Below are 18,772 nucleotides of genomic sequence, written 5' to 3'. Positions count from 1 at the left end.
ATTTAATTTCAGATTCCAGCACAAAGCCATTGTAATTAATGTTAATGAGGAAATTAAATATTTGAATTTTGATCTTGGTCTTCAGACATAGAAGAGATGTAGTGTTCACATAGGGGAAATCACAATTAACATTCAGGTCAGACAAGACCTACAAACGGTACTGAATGTTCAGCTCTGACACATTCGCAGAGGCTGCTGGAAGCGCTAGGCATAAGATCCGTTTGCATATAAACATATGTGACAAAACTGACAAGCCAATCATGTATAATTTAAATAGTTGCAGATTACTACAAGGTGTTTAGCACTGGCAGAATTGGCCACATGGAGGCTGTTGCTATAGGAGCTGGAGTGGTGTTTACATGATGCAGAAGAAATCTGAATCAACACACATGCAAATGTATCTGCAGTTACTTTATAGGAGTAAAGTTTTATTGTCCATAAAAGAGTCTTTATAAAGCAATAGACCAGATTATCTGCTGTGGCCAAATTGTGCTCAGCACAGAAGAGAAGGAGAGGCCTTCAAGGGGCCAGTTATAGTTTCCCTGACTCTTAGCCTGGCTTTGATCCCAGCTCAGGCTTTGGAACAGGTTAGAGTAGCCTCAGGGATTGTTATAAATGAGAGGGGGGGGGTAGCTCCCTTTTGTGGACATGCAGCCAGCCAGTTGGCTATGGAATCCCTCTTGGTGGTTGTTCTCTACTTGCTTTACCTGTAAAGGGTTAACAAGCCCACAGGTAAAAGGAAAGGATTGGGCACCTGACCAAAAGAGCCAATGGGAGGGCTAGAACTTTTTAAAATGGGGGGGGGAACTTCCCTTTGTCTGTGTGTTCTGGTTCTCCAGGAAAGAGGGGAACAGGGAGCAGTTATTTTGTGAGAAGCTTAAGCCAGATATGAAAAACCATCAGATCATACCTAGAGATTGCGTATCTGAAACCCCAGATATGTAAGGAAATTAGGGAATGTCTAAGAAGCAGGGCCGGCTCTAAGCACCAGCAAAGCAAGCAGTTGCTTGGGGCGGCAGATTTGCAAGAGGCGCAAGAATCCAGCCTGGGAGCTGAGAGCCAACAGGGGCCCTGGGAGCTGTAGTTCCTTGGTTAGCTCCCTGCCTATAGAGCCAGCCCTGGAGCAGGGAAAGAACTACATTTCCCAGCATTCCCTTGGCCACCAGCAAGAGGAAAGGGTGGGGGAAGGAGTATGGAACTGAAATCTGCAGCTTGCTGTGAATGGTAGGAACAGAGCCGCTCTAGGTATTGCCGCCCCGCGACAACCCTTGTATTGCCCCAGCCTGGACTCTCCCCCCACCCGCACCCCCTGCCGCCCCAGCTCTGGCCCCCACCCGCATCTCCTGCTGTCCCAGCCCTGGGCTCTCCCCCAAAGAAGGAATTGGGGGGACTAAATGGACAGTGCACCTCTCTATCTGAAGCCTAGCAAGGGAGGTATGTGGATCCCACTAGAATTTAAAATGAAAAGTAAAGGAGGGGAGGCTCTGGACCTGGGCAGCTTTACATACAGTACCAGGCACTTAGGAGGATTTCCACTTCTGAGCCATGGAAGCAGAAATTGACTTTTCCTTTCCAGATTTAGCTAATATTCAGAAAGGGAATCTAGCACCTGCCTTCCAGATTTGAACATCCTCAAAATTCAGGAGTGCTCAAGCTCAATTTGGGCAGCTGTGACTTCATTTCTCCGAAATCAAATATACTGATCCACTGTAACTTGCTGTAGAAAAAGTAGAATAAATTGAGCAAGAAATGCTTCCCAGTGGTTATTAGGACTGGAATTGCTATTTTCAACAGCCATTGCTTTTTTTTTTTTTAAGTTTTAGTTTTATTTGTTTAAAAGGAAGAGCGTGATAGTGCATTCCCCATAGAAACAAAGAATGGAACAAAAGAATAATAAAGGCACCTCAACTTTTTCTCATTTATGTAGGACAGTCTTATAATATGCATCCAGATATCCTCCAGTCACACAAGCTGAAAATTGTTCCACTTTACTGCAGTTCTGTAACCATATGGGAACCAATCCGGTCTGTGTTCTGTGCACATCCAAAATTCCTGCTGAATGACCCGCCCTGGGAGCGAGTTACCCGTGACCCAGGCCTGGGGCGGCAGGAGGGTACAGTTGGTGGGGGGAGAGGGAGAGAGCCCAGGGCTGGGGTAGGGGGCAGCCAAAATGTTTTTTGCTTGTGGCAGCAAAAAACCTAGAGCCAGCCCTGTCAGTATGTATAAATATCTTCTGTGTGTTCCATTCTATGCATCCGATGAAGTGGGCTGTAGCCCATGAAAGCTTCTGCTCAAATAAATGTGTTAGTCTCTAAGGTGCCACAAGTACTCCTGTTCTTTTTGCGGATACAGACTAACACGGCTGCTACTCTGAAACCTGTCAATAAATTCTAGAAAATGCTCTGACGGTCACCATTGCAGGGACATTTTCACTAGGTTCTGTTGTTGTTACAACATGCACCATTAAAGTCAGTTGATCCATATGGCTGATGTCAGGTGTGCAGTCCAGAATAACAGAGTAATGAGTTGCTGACTTCAGATTTGCCACAATCTTCTGTTTGACTTTTGTTGCCAGTAACAGTATGATGTCATTTTGAATTGTTTTTCCGAGGTCGTGGGGTGTGTCCATTTCTTGAGTGGTGACTCTTCTTAGATGCTCCTGGAGTACAGCATCAACCTCAGCCATCAGCTCCACAATTTTAAGGCAGTTTCCATTGTTTGGCACATGCAGCTGATCTGAAGGGCCACGCAGTGCTAGGTTTTGGGTAGCAAGCATTCTCACAATGGCAACCAGCCTTTTCAGAACATTTTGCCAGTGAAGAGACTCTGATGCAATCTTCTCTTGATGCTGATCATCTGTGGTGGTCTTTAACCTTATTCTCATCTCAAGCGCTTTCCACCTATGGAATGCTCTCTGGTGATTTGCTGCCTTCTCATGGCATGCCAGATTTCCAGCCCGATTTTTCCAGTCCTTTGTTCCTGTAGAACCCAATGTAGCTGGAACATTAGACTGGAAGGGTTTGCAACAAAAACAGGATGCAGCATTCTAGGTTTTTGAGTACATAAGCCATGGCCTCTTCACTTTGTCACCATTGGGGATTTCACACCAGTAATGTGTTGGATGGAAGCTACTATTTTCATTGTCTTTGAGGAACATAAAGTTTTTCACTTGCTGTGGCCCATGCAGTACAAGGAAGTCCCTCAGGCTCCTGCTCAAATGGGTCCACAGTCCTGGATCATCTAGATTTAACGAACTAAACTCAGCAGCAGCTGTTTCTTGCGCCTCCACCACACTCTTCTCTGATCTACACTTTTCTTCAGGAATGGGCATGGTTACATCCATTTGAGATGGAGATATGGATGCTGCAGTAGCTGCCAGGTCACCTGCACTCTGACTAACTGGAAGATCAGGCATCTCCTCACCACTCACATCCTCACTGGGGCTGGAAGGCTCATCGTGAACATTTGTGTCTGTGTATCTCAGGAGAGCTCCTTCCTGCTTAGATAGAAAAGCTTCTTTTGCTGGAACATTAGATTGGAAGAGTTTTCAAGAAAAACAGTATGCATCATTCTGGGTTTTTGAGTACATACAAAGGCCTCTTCACTTTGTCACCATTGGAAATTTCACACCAGTAATGTGTTGGATAGAAGCTTCTATTTTCATTGTCTTTGGGGAACATGAAGTTTTTCACTTGCTGTGGCCCATGCAGTACAAGGAAGTCCCTCAGGCTACTGCTCAAGTGGGTCCACAGTCCTGAATCATCTAGACTTAAGGAACTAAATTCAGCAGCAGCTGTTTCTTGCACCTCCACCACACTCTTCTCTGATCTACACTTTTCTTCAGGAATGTGCGTGGTTACGATATGGATGCTGCAGTAGCTGCCAGGTCACCTGCACTCTGACTAACTGGACGATCAGGCATCTCCTCACCACTCACATCCTCACTGGGACTGGAAGGCTCACCGTGAACATTTGTGTCTGTGTATCTCAGGAGAGCTCCTTCCTGCTTAGATAGAAAAACTTCTTTTGCTTTCTTTCTTTTTCTGAATGCTGCCCCAGAGAGGTGTTTTCTTCTTTCACTAGGACGGCTGTTCTGTGCCAGCTATAGTGGCTCTCAACACTCAGTTGAAGGGGACAAATAAGCAGGCTGGTAGCAGAGTCTGAGTGAGGGAAGATATCAGCTTCTTAAGGGCCTAACTGGCTCCTACTATTTCAGTTGACTGCCTGTTCTCCTCAAGTGGGTTCAGGGAAGCAGCAGGAAACAGGAAGCTCCCTGAGAAGCTGGTGTGAATCAGTCCAGGCTCCTGGGGGTGCTGGAGAGGTACACAAGAAGCTCCTCCTCCTCTCTCTCCCTGCAGCTCCTGCTGCTTTCTGTTATTCCCTCTCACCTTTTCGCCTGCCTGTTCTGTCTCTTGTGCCCTCCTTCCTCCAGCACAGCACTCCACCATCTCTGTGCATCTCGAGCAGAGAGAATACATAGGCACCCGCAGCAGACACAATTTTCTACACTCTGGGTCCTAGTGGCGCCCCCCCCCACAGTCTGGCACCTGAGGTGGCCATCTCAGTTTGCCTCATGGTAAGACCAGCCCTGTCCTGTGGGCACGGAGAACCTAACTCCCACTGAGGTCAGCCAGGGAGGCTGGATGTGCACATTACAGGAAATAGACTGTCAGGGCAGCAGAATCCACTGAAAAACGGCGTATTGCGAATTGCAACGCAGGCTCTCACTGGGTGGCTCTTTGTCCTGCCTCTGTTGGCTGGAGCGTGAGCAGAGCTTTATGAGACAGCTGCTGCGGCTGTAGCCAGCCATCGAAGCGAGTTTCCCATCGTCTCTCTTCTGGCCGTGGATGCTCGACTGCAGCAGCTCCGCAGAGGTCCCAGCCTCGCTCTTTAATGCCCATTCTCCCCGTGCTCGCATGGCGCTTCATGGACCATTGAGTAGCCTCATGACAACATCCCAGTTGTGGACACAGGCACCAGCCACCGATTCCCCAAGCCAAAGTCCCCTTGGCAATCCAGGGAGCCTTAGCCTGGGTTGTCTGGAGCGCAGGGTTTGGCCCATGGTGACTGCAGACTCTGCACCTGCTGCACAGCCGCACGGTGACTCCTGTGACCCCTCTGCCCATCAGCACTCGGCTCTCCCGCATTCTGCTGAGCGCCTGAGATCTGGGGGAACAGAAACCCTTTGTTAGAGACGGAAAATCTCCTCCCAGGAACACTCTGTCAGTGGCTGCCAGAGGCCTTCCCTGTGAAACCCCAAATGTGCAGCCCCTCGGATTCCCACATGGGAGATCTCTGCTCATTCACTGCTCACCTGTGGCTGCAGTCTCTGATGGGGGAATGTAGAGGGGTTTTTGCCAATGATCCCTTCTACAGCGCCCATAATGGGAGGAGGTTTGGCCTTGTGATGTGAGGCCTGGGTCTGAGAATCCGGGCTCCTGGGTTCTGTGACTCTGGAAGGGGGCGTGGTCTAGTGGGTGGAGCTGGATTGGTTGACAATGAGTGAGAGGGGCTTGTGCTGAAGGACCCTGGTTCAATCCCCTCCAATTCCTGTGGTGTCTACATGTGGCCATGACTTTACTTACCTATCAGTGTAGGTTGTTTAGCCTATTCCTGGACACATTCTCACATCTGCTGCTGGCCATCCTGAGATGTAGGTCCTTCATCCACACAAGGACATGGCTCATCAAGGTCGATCCAGCAGCTCCCATCTGGTCTTCACCTCCGCAATGGATGGTGAGCTCTAACCTAACCAGAGAAAGACAGGGTGGTGTTCTTCAGGGGAATACAGGTTAACAATGCCCATGGTTCTTTCCCACTAGAACCACATCTGAACAGAAAAAGCCCTTCAGCCAATTATTTACTTACACTTTGAAGGGGTGAAATCCAGCCCTGTGCAGACAGCCAGGACAAGGTCTGTGCATCACAGCGGGTTTCAGTGGCACTTCACTGCACCGGTGCTGTGAGTTTTCCTCCTGGATTGGAACAGCCAGTGGGAATCCTGTGAGGTACAGAGCAGAGAGAGGTTTGGGCCACAACGTTCACCTCAGAGGCTGAGCTTCTGCAGACTTTGGGGATGTTCCCATCTGAGGAGGATGATTTTGGCCAGCCCTAGTTCAGACCTTTCAGTCACCTCAACCGGTGATTCTCTGGCACAATTGAGCTAATGTAGCTGAACTTTTCAGGCCTTGCCCCCACCTCCGACACCCCTTGTACCTCACCATTGCCCTCTAACAGCCCCTGTCCCTTCTCTTGATCCCTGCCAAGCCCAAATACAGAGCCTAGCTCATGCTCCTCCTCTCCTAGCCCTTCTCCTTACACCATCTTCCCCTACCTCTGACAAACTGATCACCGTGCCCTTCCCCAGCTCCTGGAGGAATCATGGCTCCTCGGGAAAACCTGGGAATGGGTGGCTTCTACCTCCGGGTGGGGTGTGTGGTTTTCCATCTACGCATCAGTGAGAGCCAGTACTTCTCGATTTTACAGGATGAGGTTACGGCTCCCCAAGCTGGGCCAGCTGCAGGCTGCATTGCTGTAGGCGACATGGACAGATCCCAGAACCTGGAAGGCAGAGGGGGGAGGAAACCCCTGCTCATTTCCCTGTCAGAGCCCCCTTCAAAGACGGGCCAAGAGGGGAGGAGAGGACGAAGGGCAGAAAGTGAAGCTGCCCCTGTGGAGAGGGCACTCCTGTAGAACCCACTCCAGTTCCCAGCTCTCCCCCACATTGCTAGGTGTGACCTTGGAGAGGTCACTTCATCACCTTCATTCTCTGTCTGTAAAATGGGGGTACTAGTCCCCCCACAAGGAGGAGAAGGGAGGAGAGTCCCATTGTGTGTGATGAGCTCGGACACTCTGGGCCTGGATTGTGCAAAGTGAGGGAAGAGACCCAGAGTTTGCTCCCTAGACCCTGAGGAGGAGGATGGGATCAGAAGGTCAGCCAAGGGGGATGGGTCAGGAACTGCTGCAACAGATGGGACTTAGGGATTCAGTGAATGCGAGGGGCTTTGTACCTCTCTTCAGGAAATGGCTTCCCTCTTGCCATCAGCAGACCGGACACTATCTGAACGCCTTCCTAGTGTTCTCGAGGGACTCTTGACGGTGACCCAGGTCGATAGCTGGGAAGTTCGTAGAGGCCGTTCGTATCGTGGCATGAAATCAGTGGGAAAGCTACATTTAGCAAAATAAAGGTGTCATTGGCCTTTGCAAACTCGGAACTGATCTGTCCTCTCAATTGACGGTACACGTTCACAAGGGGATGAAGCGCGCCATCGTGGTCAGGTGATCTATGAGAGTCAGTTCCATCCTGTGGCCATTTGAATCAGTGAAATTCCTGGCAATGGTTGCCCATGGCCAGGGCAGGGTCTCCAGAGGCCTGAGATGCCAAGAAGTTTGGTGCATGGTGCCTTGGTGAAAGCGCAGAAGTCACGTCAGTCAAGCTAAGTCTGAATTTCAGGCCACATCTGGCACCACCAAATGAAGTGGGCCCTGGTGGTCATAGTAGATGCGTCTACTTCCATGATGAATGCTGAGCCTCCGAATAGGTGCAGTGGGGAAGGCAATTCTGAGCTGTTTGCGGACTCGTTGGAACTTGGGTGACCAAACGATTGTGGCCGTTATGTGGAGGAGAGCTCTGGTGGGGGTTACTGGCTCTGAGATCCCTGGGCGGAAGCAACAGTGAAGCGGGTGAAGTCTAGGCAGCGCTGCTCTTCTTGAGGACTTCAAACTTCGTCCCATCGATGAATGGCTTCCACTTTATTTGGATCAATCGTAACACCTTCCGGGGAGAGGATGTATCCCAAAACCTCTCAGGAGAGTTGGCTGGAGGTACGCTTGTCCAATTCCGTGTTGAGACCATCCTGCCGAAACCTCTCCAGGTTTGGGTGTGGTGCGCGTGGTGCTCTGGGTTCTCCAGAAAGAGAAGTATGTCACCTGAATAGATGGCACTGTGTGGATCCACAATGTTCCCAAATACATCACTGATGATGTGTTGCAAGGTGAGGGGACCGTTAGTTCGCTCAAATGGCATATCAGACAGTTAAAATATCCATAGTGTGCTTTGAAATCTGGTTTCCATTTGTCCCCTGCCCAAATGAGTATTAGATTGGAAATCCTCGCAGATGAAGTTTGAGGAACAACTTTGCAGATTTCCTGTGAGCCAACAATTGTGGGATTCACAGCTGGGGGTAATGGTTCCAAACGATCACTTTTTTCAGGGGCTGATTGTCTAAAGAGAGGCGTAGTACAGTCCCACATTTCTTCTTCCCAAAAAAGGCCTGGGCACCCGTGGGAAACGCATGTTTGCTCATAAACTCTTAGGACCAGTTTTTAGAACTGTACGCAGGGAGAGCCACTAATTCTGGTTCCAACAATGTGTAAATACTGGTGAAGGCAACTTTCAACCAAGGCTGTAGGTCAATAGGGCAGTCATAGTCCCGGTGCAGAGGTAACGATTCCCTATTTCTTTCAAAGGTATCCATGTAATCCGGGCATTTATCAGGAATGCCGGGTGTCTGAGTCAAGAATGGTGGAGTAGGTCCAGGGGCGGAGGCTGGTTAAAGGAACTCCAACATTTTCAGTCCTTTCCATTGCACAATTCCAGTAGGGGCAGCATCGGGCCAGGCTCATGTAGTGAGGTCATTGTTCACACCTGCTGTGGTGTGAGTTGTATAAGGGCCCTACTGTAAATCAAACCATAAACCTGCCCCTTGACCCCTTGGTCCCCCCCACCTGTCACCGGAAGTCCCACCCATGGGGGTATTACTTCTGGGGTCAATAAGCCACCTGACCGGAAGCAAGGTGGGTCATGTGACGCCTCTATGAACTCCCCCCACCACCCTCTACCAATCAGGAGGGGTTTCATCCCGAAAGGACCGCCCCGAGAGGAGATTTTGACCAGTCAGGGTGACTCCAGGGCGGGGGTGACCCATCCGGAAGTGGATCGTGTGACCCCTCTAAGAACTCCCCCCACCGCCCTCTACCAATCAGGAGGGATTTCGTCCCAACAGGACCTCCCCGAGAGGAGATTTTGACCAATCAGAGTGACTTCCAGGTTGGGGCGACCCCTCTGGAAGTGAGTCGTGTGACCCCACTAAGAACTCCTCCCAAGGGCCTCCGCCAATCACAGTGCAGCACCATTACCCCATAAGTCCCAGCGCCAGACAGACGAGGCGGCCATCTCTTACCAAGGACACGTGTTTTCGAAATCGCGGAAAGGCTGCTGAGAGGAAACATGGACTCCTTCACTACACCCGTGAGAACTTCAGATTTTGTTTTAGCCCCAAGCACCTTTGACCATTCATGGAGAAAACGCTACATCAGCGACAGTTCCGAAGAGGAGGAGGGAGCGACCGAGGGGAGCCCTTTGGCCCAGCCGTTGCTGGATACGCCGGAACCTGACCCCAAAACCCTCGTGAGACACCCCGATGAGCGAGACGGTCTCTCTTTGTCCACCCCCTCAGAGGTGGAAGGCGATTGCGGCTTGGGGGAGTCACCGGCGGACAAGGCAAACGGAAAAGACTGCGCTCAGGTAAATGAATGATTAAGAAGCGGCAGTCGAGGAGGGGTGGGTAATGGGGTAGGAACCGGAGCAGTGGGGGTACTTACACGGTTTCTTTTCTGAAAATTTCTCAACAGCTCGACGATGCCTTTCTAGAGGACCCGCAGGCCCTGGACAGCGTTGCATCAAGCAGCGAAGATGAACCGGGCCCACCATGTTTTTGCTCAACGCCGATACAAGTTGTTGAAGAGGACTCTGAGGATGATGGCTAGGAGGAGTTTAGGAGGCGGCTTGGCATAGAACTAACTGAGCCAGTGCCACGTCGTGAGCGTAAAAAAGTCATCCGGGCTATTGTACGCGTTGCTGTTTATGCTATCCTTAAACACTGCCTTAGGGAAAAGCTTTCTGAAGATTGTGAGGGCTGTGTCATAGATGCGCCAGGCCAAAGGCACCATGACTGTGTGACTTGGACTTCAGTGGATATAAACTGCAAGCTCCGGGGCCTGTGTGCTGAGCTGTGTTTGGAAAGCTTATTAAACACTGTTATTGCCATAGGTTCTGCTATGCAATGTCTGTGCCTAACCCAAGAACATTTAGCGCAAGGGGTGACCTTGATAAATGCTGTGCAATTCAGTGCAGACCCTGACCGTGTTCTAAAGAATATGACCAAACCGGAAGTTTCCTGCTTACAGCGTTATATTGACCATCTAGTCCGCACAGAGAGTTACAGAACCCTGCTTAAGAAAAAAACTATTTGTAAGAAATCTAAAAGGATTAAGTTAGAGAATGGTGAGGGGACAAACATGCGATATAAAACTTGGTAGCTGTAAATTTTTGAAAAGGGGGTTTGTGACTATCTGTGTTTTGTTAAAAGGCCTTTGGCCTTTAGGTGAGCTAAAAGGTTTTAATGAAGCAGTTTGGTTTGTTTTCAAGGAGCTGTAAGTTTTTTAAATACAAAAATAAATTGTTAGTGAGAATTAGCTCTTGTGTTTTTGTGTGTGTATAGCAAAAAGCTGAAATGTATGTTGTGGTGGGAGGGGGAAAAAATCCTAAAAATGTGCTTACAATAAAACAAACATGTCTAGTTCAGACAATAGAGTTAATATGGAGATATACCTATCTCATAGAACTGCCTTTACTAGCAGGACCAAATATTGATTTTGCCCCAGATCCCTAAGTAGCCCTCTCAAGATTTAAACTCACAAGCCTGAGCTTAGCAGGCCAATATTTTAAACCACAGAGCTATCCTTAGTCTGTTGAACTAAATGGGTTTAACCACACACACACCCCTCACTGAATAGCCAGGGTGACTGCAATTACTTACCCTCGTTGCTATAGGGTTACATTTGATGGGAGTTCACCCATAGTAAGGGGTGGGTGGGGGTGGATGGTGAGTTCTGCTTAATATGAAATGAAATTAAACCTCAGGAATTCACAGATGCTATTGGACAGTTTAAATATAACCCCTGGGGTTGGTGGAACGCTATTGCACAGTTTAAATATGGCCCAGGAGTTGGTTGAATGCTATGAGACATTCTTTCTAGGCAACAACCACACCCCCCAAACTTTAAGCATGAAAGAAACATGTTTTAAAAAACAACCAACCCCCAAGACATTCATTAATATCTGCAAAGGGTCCCCACTTGGAAATGGGTACTGTTTAATACTGTAAGAAAGCCACAAATGTATTTTAACTTAAAGCGGGGGGGGGGGGGAAGCCCTGTTGTGCAGACAAAATGGTTTCACTACCCCAGATCACAAAAGGGAATGCTATGGGAGGGGTGATTAAATTAACCTGTTAGCAACTGTGTTGAAGTCTGTTGGAAACAATGGGCTAAGATGGTATAAAAACCTCAGGTATGCTGGAGCTTGTCCTTTTCAACAGAAAACTTTCTTGAATAGCTGCTGGACTGCAAAAAGAGGTAAGACTTGCTGTTTTTAACTCTGAAACTATATATTATATAATGCCACTCTTTGCCCAGGCTGTCTTAGTAAATAATGGTGCCTATGTTTATTGCAGTGTGATCTGGTTAGCATGGAACCAGTAACTTTAAACTGCATTTCACCACAAGGCCAAGGTTAAAACCATTTTAACTATAGTTGTGCTTAATACTGTTGAATTAAAAAAAAAAAGTACTCCACAGGCTGTATAGGGATTAGGGTAATACTAACTAACATTTTTCCTTGTTCTTGAACCTGAAGGCCCAAACACACATGAGGGGGAACAGAACAAGCATGTGCCTGGAACGCTTTATCCCATAGTGAAAGGTAACTTTATTTATTTATTTTTTTGCAACAGGCTTTTAAATGCATGTGGGTTTTTGAAAAGTGTCTGGCTGCAAACTTGGTTTGGTGTGTTTTATAAAGCTGCTGTTTTGTGTGTGTGTGTGAGGGGCCTGTGCAAGACATACTTTTTTTGTTTTTTTTTAAAGTACTTGGTTTGTTTCAACCTAACGGGTTTTTTTTTTTTTTTACTGTGCATAATGTGATGGGGTTTGAGGCACTTGGGTAGAGGGAGTGCTACTAACTAACCCAAACACACATGGCTGGGGGGACACAATAACCATGTGGCTTTTAAATGCATGTGGGATTTTTGATGAGTATTTGGTTGCAAACTGTGGGTTTTAAACTGGTGGTATGTGTGTTTCAAACTAACAAGGGTTTCTGTGCCAAATGGATTTTAAAAGCAGTTTTAGTTTTTATCCTGCAAAATGAGATGTATTTAAAAAACCTGTGTTTGTTGTACAGCCTGAAATGGATTATTTTGTTGTAAAGCTATGACTTTTTAAATAGAAAAACACCCTAATGAAGTAAATGTGTGTGTATGTGTGTAATATGTATATGTATGTTTACAAGACGGTTTCATGTGTTTTATAATAATGTTGTTGTTTGCTCCACAGTACAGTCAAAACATGAGATCTTTAGACCAGAGGGAAAACAAGGTGAAAAGAAAAAGGAAAGACAGCTGAAAAGGAAAATTCACCAGCATCAGTCACTGATGGATGGATGAAGCCCGGTAAATATATTTTGCTTATTGGTTTGGTTGTTCTATGAGGTTTTGTATTTTAAGTAAATACAGAGGTGCAGGTGAGAGATGGTAAAGTTCAGTTTTGTAAAATGTTGTTGTTGTTGTTTTCCCCCTCATAGGCCTGGGCAACTCTTCTGACAATGCAGTAGTCAGAGCTACAAGGACATCTCCTCCAGAACTGCGAACGAACCAGGAATCTGCTTTGAGACCTTTAACAACGCAAAACAGCATAGGAGTGCAGCTGAAGCACCCGGGCAGTCCAAACTTTATATACGTCAAACCCAAGGACAAAACAAAAGACTCTGGTAAAAAACAACCATTCCACCGCAACTCCAGTTCCTCAGTGGCCACTATCACACCAAGCCCTGAGGAAACTGTGAGCAAAAATGCCCACATTCACAAACCCGGAGCATGCGCCCTAGGGGTTGTGAATAAAAAACCACGAACTGACAAACCATTCTCCCAAACCATAAGCTCGTCACAGCTTCCCCATATTCTAGTATTTGGGGAGGGTTTGATGCTTCCCTCAGAAAAGTGATGGAGGCTGTATCCTCGGGTAGTCTAAAAGAACGGGATTCTAGAAAGAAATGGGAAAAATATGATGCTTTGTTCAGAACCATGCTGAAAAACATGAGGGCTGGAAAGCGTGGCTCTGAGCAGGCATGACTAGTCGTGAAAAGGGGCCTGGGTAAAAGGGGCACCCTCCAGGGTACACATCAGCTCATGTGTAAACAAAAGAGGGGACAGTGCTTGGGGGATAAACAGATGGCTGCCAAAAAGTTCCAGGCCTGGGTTGTTGTAAAAATTTTTAAAAGGGCTAAAGAGGTAATGAGGGAAAAAAACAAAAACAAAAAGAGATGCCCCCGACTGGAGGCTCTCAAACTGGCTTGTCTGAAAATGGGGAGGCGGAATCAGACTCTGGTTTAGCAAATTCCCTAGAGGGCTCTCTAGACAGGTCCCGTTCTACTCCCAATGACCCTCATGGAGGCGCCTCAGAGTCTGACTCTCAAATAGCATCTGATGTAGAAGATGCCGCTAATGATCCCGTAGAGGAACCCCCAAGTAACCCCGAAAATGCCGAGGTGTATATGGAGAGAGTGAGAAGTTGGCAACGTGAATTATCCAGATTTGGGGGGTCGGTGTATTGTGAGGAATTTCGTTTTGTCAATCTTGAGCAAATAAATTCAGCTCAGCAGGTTGTTGAAGCCATACACCGGGGAATACAGTTAGTGCGCGATGACATTAATGGTAGAGTAGGCCCTGATGATTATGTTCAGTTACGTTTCGAGAGCCGTAATTTAACTAACTCTGTTTTCGGTCAAAAGAACTAGGGATGAGCTGTCTGCTGAGGATTTCTTAAATCAGACCTCAAAGCTGCTACAGAGCAATAGAGAGTTGCATGTCGATGGGACATTGTGCCTCGTTGTGACAGCTGTAAAAACAGGGGTGGGGGCGCTCGTAGAGTTTTTCTTAAATTCTATCCTTAATAGTCAAATTATTCATTAAAAGAGACCGTGTTTAGTAGACCTGACTTACACCGGTACCAATTTGTGTTTTGCGGATGGGCTCTTGGCCGTCATGTCCGTTGGTAAACCTACGGACTTGGAATTTTTAGCGGAGGCGAGAAAGTTACATGAGAAACTGGGGTGGTCAGATCAAAAAAAGGTTATGCTCAGCGACGTAGCAAAGTGTGAACAGCATTTAGGAGTTAACATACAGGTGGTGCTGTATACGGCGAAAGGCGGCTGGGGCTTTTTTAAAACGGGGGGCACAGTGTACCCCGAGACTTATTTTATCCTGTTGCACGATGAGCATTACTATGGGGTTCTGGATGTAAAAAAGTTGTTCAGAGCGAGAAATTGTGAGTTTTGCCACACAGTGTACAGCCATGACCACTCTTGCAGGTATCGTTGCCGCCTCTGCTTGAGCGTAACGTGCTCAGACGGCGTGGGCGTGCAGCAGCGGTGTCCTAGCTGTAGACTGTATTGTCGGTCCAAAGAGTGTTTAGACAGACATATCGACTGTGCATCAAAAAACCAAGTTGAATGCCTGTCTAAAACTTTGTGTGAGAAGTGTCAGTCTTGATCGGTGGTGATGTAGACGGTCACCTCTGTTTTATGGACAGCCTTAGAAATACTTTTCTGAAGATTCGGGCTATCTTTTTTATGATTTCGAATGCACACAGGAGACCGGGTTGCACACTCCCAATTACATTTTTGCTATGTCCCTAAAGCCAGAAAAATCCTGGGAATTTAAGGGCGATGAGTGTCTTTCTGTGTTTAAGACCTTTATTGGCAAAGAGTTTCGGGACTACACATTCCTAGCACACAATTCTAAAGGTTATGATGCGTACTTCGTTGTTAGACAGTTACTCAAGGAAAAGATGGGCTAGAACTGATCACTCATGGTAGTAAACTAATGTGCGTGGAACATAAGGCCCTGGGCATTTGTTTTATAGACTCTTTAAACTTCTTGCCCATGAAGCTTAGCAAGCTACCGCAGGCGATGGGGGTTTGAAGGGTGCAAAGGGTATTTTCCACACTTGTTTTTAACACGTTCGAAAATCAAAATTACGTGGGGCCTATGCCCGGTATGGAGCACTGTGGTGTAGAAAGCACGATGCCCAGAGAAAAAGCAGAGTTTCTCGACTGGTATCGAGACCATAGCTCTGAGACGTTTGACTTGCAGAAAGAGCTCATATATTACTGTCAGCAGGATGTAAAAATTTTGAGACAGGCCTGTATCCTATACAGAAAAGAGATTATTAAAATGACGGAGAAGGGAGATGCAGTAGAGAAAGAACCTGGTAAATTCACTGAGATAAAACTGTATAGATCCATTCCGGTACATAACACTGGCATGTGTCTGCATGGCTATGTACAGGTTTGTTTTTTGGAGCCTAACACGGTAGCTCTTCTCCCTCCGGACAAGTATCACAGGCAGAAAAAGAGATATTTAACCCCATCTAGTTAGTGGCTGTTGTATATCTCTCACAAAGAAAATATACAAATACGGCACGCTTTACAGGATGGGGAACTACAGGTAGGGCCCTACTTTTTAGACGGTTATGCCGATGTTGATGGGATACACACAGCCTGTGAGTTTAACGGGTGTTTTTTTCCCACGGCCGTGTCACTTGTTATTGTGAAAAAGCACAAAATCCTATGACGGGAACATCTTTCGGTTTCTTTATTACAAGATGCAGCTCAAGACCGACTATCTGAAACGACTTGGTTTTGTAGTGAGGACTCTTTGGGAGCACGAGTGGGAGGTGATGAAAGAAACAGACAGGGAGCTTGCAGACTTTTTAAACCGAGCCCAGTTACCCCAGCCTCTCGTGCCTAGGATGCTCTTTTTGGGGGAAGGACAAACGCTATCCGCCTATATTACAAGCCTAACCCCGGGGAAGAAATCCACTATTATGATTTTACCAGCCTGTACCCTTTTGTAAACAAAACCAAAGAATACCCTCTCGGACACCCCGATATAGTCTGACACATTTGGACCCCTTGCAAATTATTTTGGAATTGCAAAAGTTAGTGTACCCCCCACAAGGCCTCTTTTTCCTATTGTTACCTGTCAGCGTGGGTGGCAAGCTTATGTTCTCGCTATGCCGAACCTGTGCGGAAACCGAGCAGCGGGAGACATGCACCCATACTGACGAGGACCGGGCCATCCTGGGGACGTGGAGCAAGGTGGAATTGAACGCGGCCATAGCGAAGGGGTACGCGGTGGCTAAGATCTATGAAATCTGGAAATTTTAATGAAAAATCTGAAACTCTTTTTAGAGTACATAAAATTACACCTCCACCAGAAACAAGAGGCTTCAGGGTATCCCAGTTGGTGCACAGACGAGGAGAAACAAAATAAGTACGTTAGCGATTTCTACCAGAAAGAAGGCGTGCATTTACGCCAACACGAGATCAGATCAAACCCTGCCAAATGCCAAATCGCTAAACTGTTTTTAAATTCTCTGTGGGGTAAATTCGTCCAAAGATCCAACCTACCCAACACCAGCATCGTGAGAGACCCTGACGAACTCTTCTCTCCTGTTCTCCCCCAATTATGAGGTTTCATCCTGCGAGTTTATCGATGATGAAACAGCGTGCATGGCATGGAAGCACGCAAAAGAACGGTACTCTGTCTCTGGCAATACCAATGTTTTCATAGCCTGTTTCACCCCGCTTATGCCCGCTTAGAATTATACAGCCTCCTAGAAGGTTTGCAAGAGCGGTGCCTTTACCACGACACTGACTCGGTGATATTTGTGAAAAGGGAGGGTGACTGGAATCCCCCTTTGGGGGATTATTTAGGGGACCTCACGAGTCAGATCCCGCCAGATCAACACATCACCAAGTTTGTGTCGGCAGGCCCGAATACCTATGGGTATAAGCTGTTGGGTGGAAAGGCCTGTATGAAAGTCAAAGGTATTACCCTAAATGTAGCAAACTGCGAAAAGATCAACTTCGACAGTTTGAAAGATCTAGTCCTGGACTATTGCACAGGTCTGCTTTGACTTCATTATTGGTAACAAAATGGTGACCGCGCCGAAGCTCCCAACTTCCCCGGGGGCGTAATATATTTTCTTTAACGGAGCCATCGGTGTAGACGTGACTGTTACTGGTACCGTCTTTTACTACCACGAGTATGAAAGGGGACACATTCATATTGACACATTTAAATAAGTTTTATTAATCGCCTGGTTTAACACAACCTTTTACAGCCACCTGTAGAAATGGATGCCATGACCCCTACCATCAGGGAGTCTCAGATGGTTCATTCTTCCATTTTGTCCTTTTCGCCTTGAGATCTGTGTCTCAGACATGAGGAAAAACAGCTGACGCACGATATATTTACTCCCACAAGGCTTCCGATGTGTAAGTTCTTAAAGGCCTCTAAAAAGGCATCGTCGACCTGTTGAGAGATTTTCAGAAAAGAAACCGTGTAAACACCCTCACTGCTTGTTTTTTAATTTACGCAACCCCCGGTTCCTATTCCATTACCCACCCCTCCTTGACCACTGCTTCTTAATCATTCATTTTACCTGAGCTCCGTCTTTTCCATTCGCTTTGTCAGCCGGTGCCTCCCCCAAGCTACGATCGCCTTCCACCTCTGAGGGGGTGGACAAAGAGAGGCCATCATGCTCATCGTGATGCCTCACGAGGGTTGCGGGGTCGGGTTACGACTTATCCATCAACATCTGGGTCAAAGGGTCCTCCTCGGAACTGTCGCTGATGTAGCGCTTTCTCCACACAAGTTCAAAGGTGCTCGGGGCTAAAACAAGTCCGAAGTTCTCACGGGGGTGGTGAAGGAGTGCATGTTTCCTCTCAGCAGCCTTTCCGTGATTTCGAAAACACGTGTCCTTGGTAAGAGATGGCCGCCTCCTCTATCTGGCCCTGGGACTTACGGGGCAATGGTGCTGCACTCTGATTGGCAGAGGTCCTTGGGAGGAGTTCTTAGTGGGGTCACACGACTCACTAACGGAGGGGTCACCCCAACCTGGAAGTCACCCTGAATGGTCAAAATCTCCTCGCAGGGAGGTCCTGTCGGGACGAAACCCCTCTTGATGGGTAGGGGGGAGGGAGTTCTTAGAGGGGTCACACGACGCACTTCTGGACCAGTCACCCCCTATCCTGGAAGTCACCCTGATTGGTCAAAATCTCCTCTCGGGGTGGTCCTATCAGGACGAAACCCCTCCTGATTGGTAGAGGGTGATGGGGGGAGTTCTTAGAGGGGTCACACGACGCACTTCTGGACTGGTCACCCCCCAACCTGGAAGTCACCCTGATTGGTCAAAATCTCCTCTCGGGGCAGTCCTATCAGGACGAAACCCCTCCTGATTGGTAGAGGGTGATGGGGGGAGTTCTTAGAGGGGTCACACGACACACTTCTGGACTGGTCATTCCCCGCCCTGGAAGTCACCCTGATTGGTCAAAATCTCCTCTCGGGGCGGTCCTATCAGGACAAAACCCCTCCTGATTGGTAGAGGGTGATGGGGGGAGTTCTTAGAGGGGTCACATGACCCACCTTGCTTCCGGTCAGGTGGCACCTTGACCCCGGAAGTAATACCCCCGTGGGTGGGACTTCCGGTGACAGGTGGGTGGGACCAAGGGGTCCAGTGGCGCGATTAAAGGGGCCAAGGGGCGGGGTTAGGGTTTGATTGACGGTAGGGCCCTTATACTATTGCTGTGTCCCTGTTGTATATGGACCACTTACTTGCGGAGAGCCTGCTTTTCTGCAAAAAGTTG

General features: G+C 47.8%; 1 long non-coding RNA gene across 1 annotated transcript; it reads left to right on the top strand.

The window, feature by feature from the left end:
• Positions 1 to 10,742: 10,742 nt before the first annotated feature.
• Positions 10,743 to 14,046, top strand: LOC135983503 (uncharacterized). The gene is made up of 4 exons (XR_010601179.1): positions 10,743 to 11,418; positions 11,699 to 11,764; positions 12,397 to 12,512; positions 12,644 to 14,046. It is a non-coding gene; the product is annotated as an uncharacterized LOC135983503 (long non-coding RNA).
• The last annotated feature ends 4,726 nt before the right edge of the window (positions 14,047 to 18,772 follow it).

This window comes from Chrysemys picta, chromosome 5 (genome assembly GCF_011386835.1).
Source record: "Chrysemys picta bellii isolate R12L10 chromosome 5, ASM1138683v2, whole genome shotgun sequence".
Taxonomy (NCBI): Eukaryota; Metazoa; Chordata; order Testudines; family Emydidae; genus Chrysemys; species Chrysemys picta.
The sequence above is the reverse complement of the archived record's forward strand: the minus strand, read 5'-3'. Positions and strand labels throughout refer to the sequence as shown.